Source organism: Galeopterus variegatus, unplaced genomic scaffold (assembly GCF_000696425.1).
Source record: "Galeopterus variegatus unplaced genomic scaffold, G_variegatus-3.0.2 Scaffold1116, whole genome shotgun sequence".
NCBI lineage: Eukaryota > Metazoa > Chordata > Mammalia > Dermoptera > Cynocephalidae > Galeopterus > Galeopterus variegatus.
This window is the reverse complement of record NW_007727227.1, coordinates 31,502-38,267: the sequence shown is the minus strand read 5'-3', so window position 1 is coordinate 38,267 and position 6,766 is coordinate 31,502. Positions and strand designations below refer to the sequence as shown.

The 6,766-nt window shown below is 37.9% G+C and overlaps 1 pseudogene; it reads left to right on the top strand.

Annotated features, from left to right (window-relative positions):
* Window positions 1-4,427: 4,427 nt before the first annotated feature.
* LOC103592256 lies at window positions 4,428-5,041 on the top strand (annotated as a pseudogene).
* Window positions 5,042-6,766: the final 1,725 nt, after the last annotated feature.

Genomic DNA, 6,766 nt, shown 5'->3' with positions numbered 1-6,766 from the left:
AATTGGTAAAGGGCCACAAAAAATGATGACATTGCGTCATGTTGAATATACTAATTATCCTGATTTGAGCATCACATATCGCATACAGGGATTGATATTCAATGCTGTACCCCACAGATATGTACAATCGACCATGTTTCAATAAAATAAAGAAAGAGCTGAACTGTGAAGCCAAGGGTCTGGTGGAAATGTCATGCCTGAAAAGAGAAGATGCCTGTGAGGGCGGGTGGTTGAGACCTCATTTCGATTTAGATGGAAATGGAGAGGAAAAGCACAATAGAGTGAGCCTGTTTTCTCAAACTGGGCAAGATAATGAAGCAGTTCTTTTTCCTGGCACCTTCATCTTATGTTAGCGTTTTTTCAGACCAAATGGGCGGGAGAAGGAGTGGAGCAGAACTAGTTGACAGTTTAGGAGCACTACTGCCATCGTGCGGAAATCAGTTGATGAAGCCCCAAGTCGTGGATGTTTCCTCTCAGGAAACCTGGAAGTTGAGGAAGGTTGGACCTGCGGGAAAGTCGAGAAGCCCCTGGCACCAAGCTTGGTACCCTTGCTTTCATCTTTTAGGCCTTCCAGGAACCGGGGACAAAGGCATAATACAGTTGTAAGGACTGGCTAGTGAGTGGCTAGGACTGAACAGGCAGCTGCCAGAAAATCCGTGCACAGGAAGTCTTGGAGGTGGAGCTTCAGTGTCCTCCCGGTGTAGACACTACTAGAGGAAGCAAGTTGTCGCCAAGTGCAGGGTTTCTGATCACTTGCTTCCTATCTCTGCTCCTTGGGTTTTAAGCAGACAGTCTGGGACATGATACTCTAGCACACCGGGGCCTGAGCCCCATTTGGTGCCAGTGTCAGAGCTCAGAGTGCAGGGGGAAAACTTCTCCCTGTTTATTATAAAGCAGGGAATTCAGAGCTGAGAGGCAATACTTAATAATTGGCAAAGTGTCATTAGCTGTCATGAGTGTCTTGGAGACATTTGGTCAAGCATGCATTAATCATCTCAGGTGCTTTGTGAAGGTGAAAGGTGACCACTGACCTCCTGGCATTATTTCAGGTAAAACAGACCAGGAGAGAAAGTCTGGACCAGATAAGTTAGGGTGCCTGCCTTGGAACCACATTTTGGGTTGGCCATATGCTTGAAGTACTCTAGACAAATGCATGGAGACAGAATTGTGGATGACACTAGCGGTGGCCTCAGCTCTAGAATTCCTCAGGCCCAAGAATCTTGTATTCACCTCACCTATACTTAATAAAGTCCTAATGGCCTGAGAGTGAATAAGCCTGAGATAATAGCTCCTAGCTGAATTTAGCGTTTCAGACATAATAATAATAAACAGCAAAAACAGGAAACCACGAGTAACTATTGTCAGTGTTTGCTGCCCTTAAGCCACTGACATCCATCACAGATCATTAACTGTTCCAAATAAAAAGTTAAAGAAAAACAATCCAGCAAGAAAGAAGAAAAGGAACCTGGCATGAACTTCCCAGAAGAAAAAAGACCATGGAACAGAAAAGTCCATTGGAAAAAGTTCTCAAATTCACCAGTACTCAAGTAAATTACAATTCAACAAGTTCTCGACTATTGTCCCCTACTCCTCAATATATCTGCTGAACATGGAACCATTTATATCACTGTGTGATCATTTGTAGAACTGAACAAGTTTCTATGAGGTGGGAAGCACCGTCAATTGGCTTAACTCTTTGGAGGGCCATTTGTTTGCATCAGTTAACCATTCACATGAGCACACTCTTTGTCCAGAGACTCTGGACAAAGCCACATTCCCATAAGAGAGGAGAGTAGGGACGAGTGGGTTCATTTTTCCTTTGCAGTGGTGGACAGTGGGAAGGTGTAAAAGGACCTGTTCTCGGGTAGATAGGATCTCACATGCACCAGGTAGTTCTCCTAAGTCCTTGCAAAGACTGAATTCCATTCTGTGTCCTGATAAGGAAAGATGTCCCACACATTTGACTAGCGATTAAAGCAAATTGCTGAATCTCTTGAGATCAAACTATCCTTGTTTGCTAATACAAGAAAAGAGAAGGGGAAAAAGAGGGAGTGAATATGCATAAGGGAAGTCTTCTAACGAAACTACTCACTGTGTCCACCTTTCTGGAGTCACTTTTTTAAGGTCATGCCATCAAGTATTAACTTTATACATATTTGAATGTTTGAAATATTTACAGGCAAGGTTTACATTTGAAATCAAGAAACCAAGGCATACCTCTCAGGTTTTAAAATAGCCTTCAGTGTAAGATTCTAAAAATTATACACAGTTCTGTTTACTTATGGAAATGAATAGAGTCACTTTTTATAGTAAAGAAAACAAAATCTTTGGGCAAATTTCTAAGCTGCACAAAATCCAATCATCTGAAGGGTATTGAGTGACATGTGAAGTGGCCTTATGATACAAGGCATGGAAAAAGTATAATAGAAGGAAAAAACTCAAAACTTAAGGAGATCCTCATTCTACGTGAAAGTCTAAAGTCATTCTATCAAACCCATGCGTGCTCACAGCTTTGGCTTTTCTCAAACTACTTCCGCATGATGGCAGTATGGCTCCAGAAGAGCCAACTAGCCCTGTCCCCAAGTCCTCTTCTCCCGCCTATTTCATCTGAAAAAAACACCACCAAGCTACAAAGCCTCCATGAAATATGGCTGCCTTGCATCTTGCCCAATTTGAAGAAATTTGCTCACACTGCTGTGCTTTTGGTTTCGGTTTCCATACAAAATCAAACTGAGGTCTAAAACCACCCACCCTCTTGAGGCATCTTTTCACTTCAAGAGGTATGTTTCTAGTAGCCCATGATTTCACAGATCTCTTCTTTCATCAACATTAGATCTGTAGGATTTCCTGCATTTTCAAGTTTTCTGATATAGGGCTCAAGTATCAGGGATCATGAATGAGGAAAAGAAATTGGTGGAATCTCAAAGCTCTGTCTATTGCTATTAGGTCTTGTGGTCCTTGGCCTGGCTCATTTCCCAGGCTGTCATGTTGTACCCTATTTCTGGCTCACATATTTTACAAGGTAAACAAAATGGCATACTTTGACATTTCTTCCTGGATGGAGAGCTCACTAGTAAATATTTCAGTTGCCCAAAACTGAACCTCAAAAGAAATACTCATATTTAGTTATTTTCATTCAAAGACATTACAATCAAGCTCTACATAGGTTTTGAACTAACACATTAAAACAACTTTATTCTATGACTTTTTCTATATCTTTACTCTTATTCCTCATATACACGTTTTAATGTTTGCATAAGCGTTAACGCTCTGTTTGAATATAGAAACAATACATTTTAAATAATTAATTGGTCAGTTAAGTAAGGAATATAAATTGTGTACCCTGCTTAGGCGATTATATAATTTATTGTCCAAGTTGTATAACTGCTGTAAATTGACTTTCTGAAGCAAACTAAGAGGAATGTTCACCCTGTTTATAATTCCACAGTCTTGAGACACTGATCATAGCTTTATGCTTTGTTTACCATGTTTTATATTTACCTAAAAATATTAATATATTTTAATTTGCACATATACATATGTGTTTACAAATATTGGGTATTTTCTTGTATTTTTCATTATACTTTTTTCCCTCTTTTATTTTATGAGCATTTGACAATATACTTTAGTTATCCAAAGGCATACTTTAAAAATATGAAAGTAGCTGGTTTTCTATTTAAAAAAATAAAACTTTTTAAATATAGAATATTTAGTAAATACAGAATTCAGATAAGTGAACACAAAGTAACCTATAACATTACCATAATCTGTATGTATTTTTTCTTTAAACACTATTCGTATGTTGAAAAAAAGTGTTTTCTGCTGGCTATCTTTATTTCCTCTTTCCATTCTTCATTTTTCTCTGTTTCTTCTCTGCCTCAAATGCCTGAACTGTATGGACTACATAATCTGGCTGTCTTGCTCAGTGGTTCCTAGCTATGTTCTGCCTATGGAGGGTTCTGGAAGAACTTCAGAGATACGTGAGGTTGTTTATTTAATCAGATCTATAGGGTTGGGTCCATCCTTTGGCCAAATATCACTGACCTTGACAGTATCCAAGAGGAGTGATGGAAATATTGGTAAATAGCTATAATGAATACCATAGTAACATTGAAAAATACAGAAATAATATCAGCATCCATGTACCCATATATACAATTAAACAATATCAGTACTTTTCTGACTATTGAAACATTGGGACCTGAATGTGAGTCCATATTTCTTCACTCCCAACTCTAATTTATCTTCTCTTTCTAAGCCAAAGGGCCTCGGACGTACAGGTAGCTGAGAATAAATGGGGCCTTTGTGCGAATTTCTTATTTGGGTTACTTGAGCAACTGAAGATCAGTTTGGGGGGTCTTTGGGAAGTTTTAAGGTTTCCAATGAAAAGTAGCAGAGTGGCCACTGGGAAGACCACAGCCCACATCATGTTGAAGAAAAAAGGACTGAGTGCAGAAGAAAAGAGAGCCTGTATGATGGAAATATTTTTTGAAACAAAAGATGTATTTCAATTAAAAGACAGAAGATTGCTCCTGAAGAGAAAGGCATTACTGCTATGTCAGTGAAAGAAGTCCTTCAAAGTTTAGTTGATGATGGTATGGTTGATTGTGAGAGGATTGGGACTTCTAATTATTATTGGGCATTTCCAAGTAAAGCTCTTCATGCAAGGAAATGTAAATTGGAGGTTCTGGAATCTCAGTTGTTTGAGGGAAGCCAAAAGCACATAAAACTACAGAAAAGCATTGAGAAAGCTAAAATTGGACAACAGGAGATGGAAGAGCAAACCATGCTAGCAAAAGAGCTTTATTCACTTTGGAAGCAAATAGAGCAACTAAAGGCAGAAGTAGAAAAATACAAAGAATGTAACCTGCAATTTGTGGAAGAAGTACGTCAAGCAAAGAAAATAGCCAAAGAAGCTGCTAACATTTGTACTGATAACATATTTTCAATAAAATCTTGGGCCCAAAGAAAATTTGGGTTTGAAGAAAATAAAATTGATACAAATTTTGGAATTCCAGAAGACTTTGACTACATAGACTAAAATGTTCAATGGTGGTGAAGGATCTATAAGCTTGTGAATATGTATATTTTTTAATATTATTCAACTAAATATACTGAACTGTCATTTACCTGTAACTTTATTATTTTATTAATTTTAAATAAAGTATAAAATGCAAAAAAAAAAAAAAAAAACCACACAAAAAACGTAGCAGACTGTGGAAGGGCTTGACCTGAGAAACAGGGGGACTAGTGATTGGAAGGTCAATTGAGTCCGACTTAGTTTTGCCTGTTGTTCCTATATGCCAAGAATCCAAGATAAAACTGAAATTGTTACCTGAGTTTTCCCTGGACCAGGGGCTTGGAGAATGCAAGAAAACCAAGAAAAGTTGGGAAGCTTCCTCAAAGTGCTTCAGAATTGGGCTGACAGTTTGCCTAACCTACTGCTTTAAGAGTGTGACTCTTCTTAGTTCTGTGGGCTTGGACGAGGTATTTAAACTTTCTGTGCTACCTTTCCTCATTTATTATGTGGCTAGACTCATACTACTTACCTTAGAGGGGTGTTGTGAAGAGTAAATATGTGAATCTTTATCAAGATCCTAAGAATATTCCCTGGTACATGGTGTTTAATAATTGTTAGGTATTGTTGTTTTTGTTGGTATTCCAGTAACTCACAGGGGTAGGGGACATTTTATACTCCACCACTTATGGGGTTCAAACTACTTTTTACACAGTAACTCCAAAAAAAATAAATTGCAGCTCTCTTAAAAGGGCCTACCAGCTTCAGATGGGAACCTAGCAGCCTCAGAAAAAGCAGAACTCTGACTCAGCAAAACAGTAGGTAGATGAGAAAAATGACAACTTGAATTAAAAAACAAATATGAAATTCAGATGCCTCACATAAGCCTTTTTTTAGCCCAAACACCAAACCACTAGGAAAAGACTCAAAATAGAAACCAGTTGACATCAAATGAGAGACTAGAATGATCAATTATATGAAATATCTCAAAACTTGGAGAAAAAAATAAAGCAATGGGAGAAAATGAGGACAAAGTTAATAGCCCTAGAGATTTATTTAAGAGTCCTGACATGTGACTAATAGATGTTGCAAAAGAGAGGGAAAACAAAATAAACAAGGCAAAATTTAAAGTAAGAATAGAAGAAAAAGGCCTGTATTATAAGGCCTCACTGTGGTCTATATTGGAGTGAAGGTATGCACTAAGCATATGTTGGTGAAATACTAGAATTATTAAAAAGTCATGGCTGGCTGTTTGGCTCTGTTTGTTAGAACACGATGTTGATAACATCAAGATCAAGGGTTTGGATCCCCTTACCGGCCAGGTGCCAAAAAAAATAAGAGTCATCTTCTAACCCTCCCAGGTAAAAACTTAAGTGACTTACAAAAGAAGAGGAATGAGACTGCATTTAGACTTCTCATCTGCAAATTGGAAGAAAAAAATCAATTGAATAGCATCTATAGACAATTGAGAGAGAGGGAATACAATGAAAGAGTTCTATGTCCAGTCGAGATATTATTCATCAGTCAGGGTGAAAGGAAGTTCCTTGTGGATATGGAAACATTCAGAAAATTAATCACCCACACACCCCATATAAGGATGATACTTAAAAAAATGTCTAGCTAAACAAATACTCCAGAAAGGAGACCTCAAGTGGATGAAGAGGAGACAGAAATAAAGACTTTAAATGTAAGTTTATAAAGATATACTCTTGTAAATGAGTAACATAAGCACTGTATAAATACTCATAA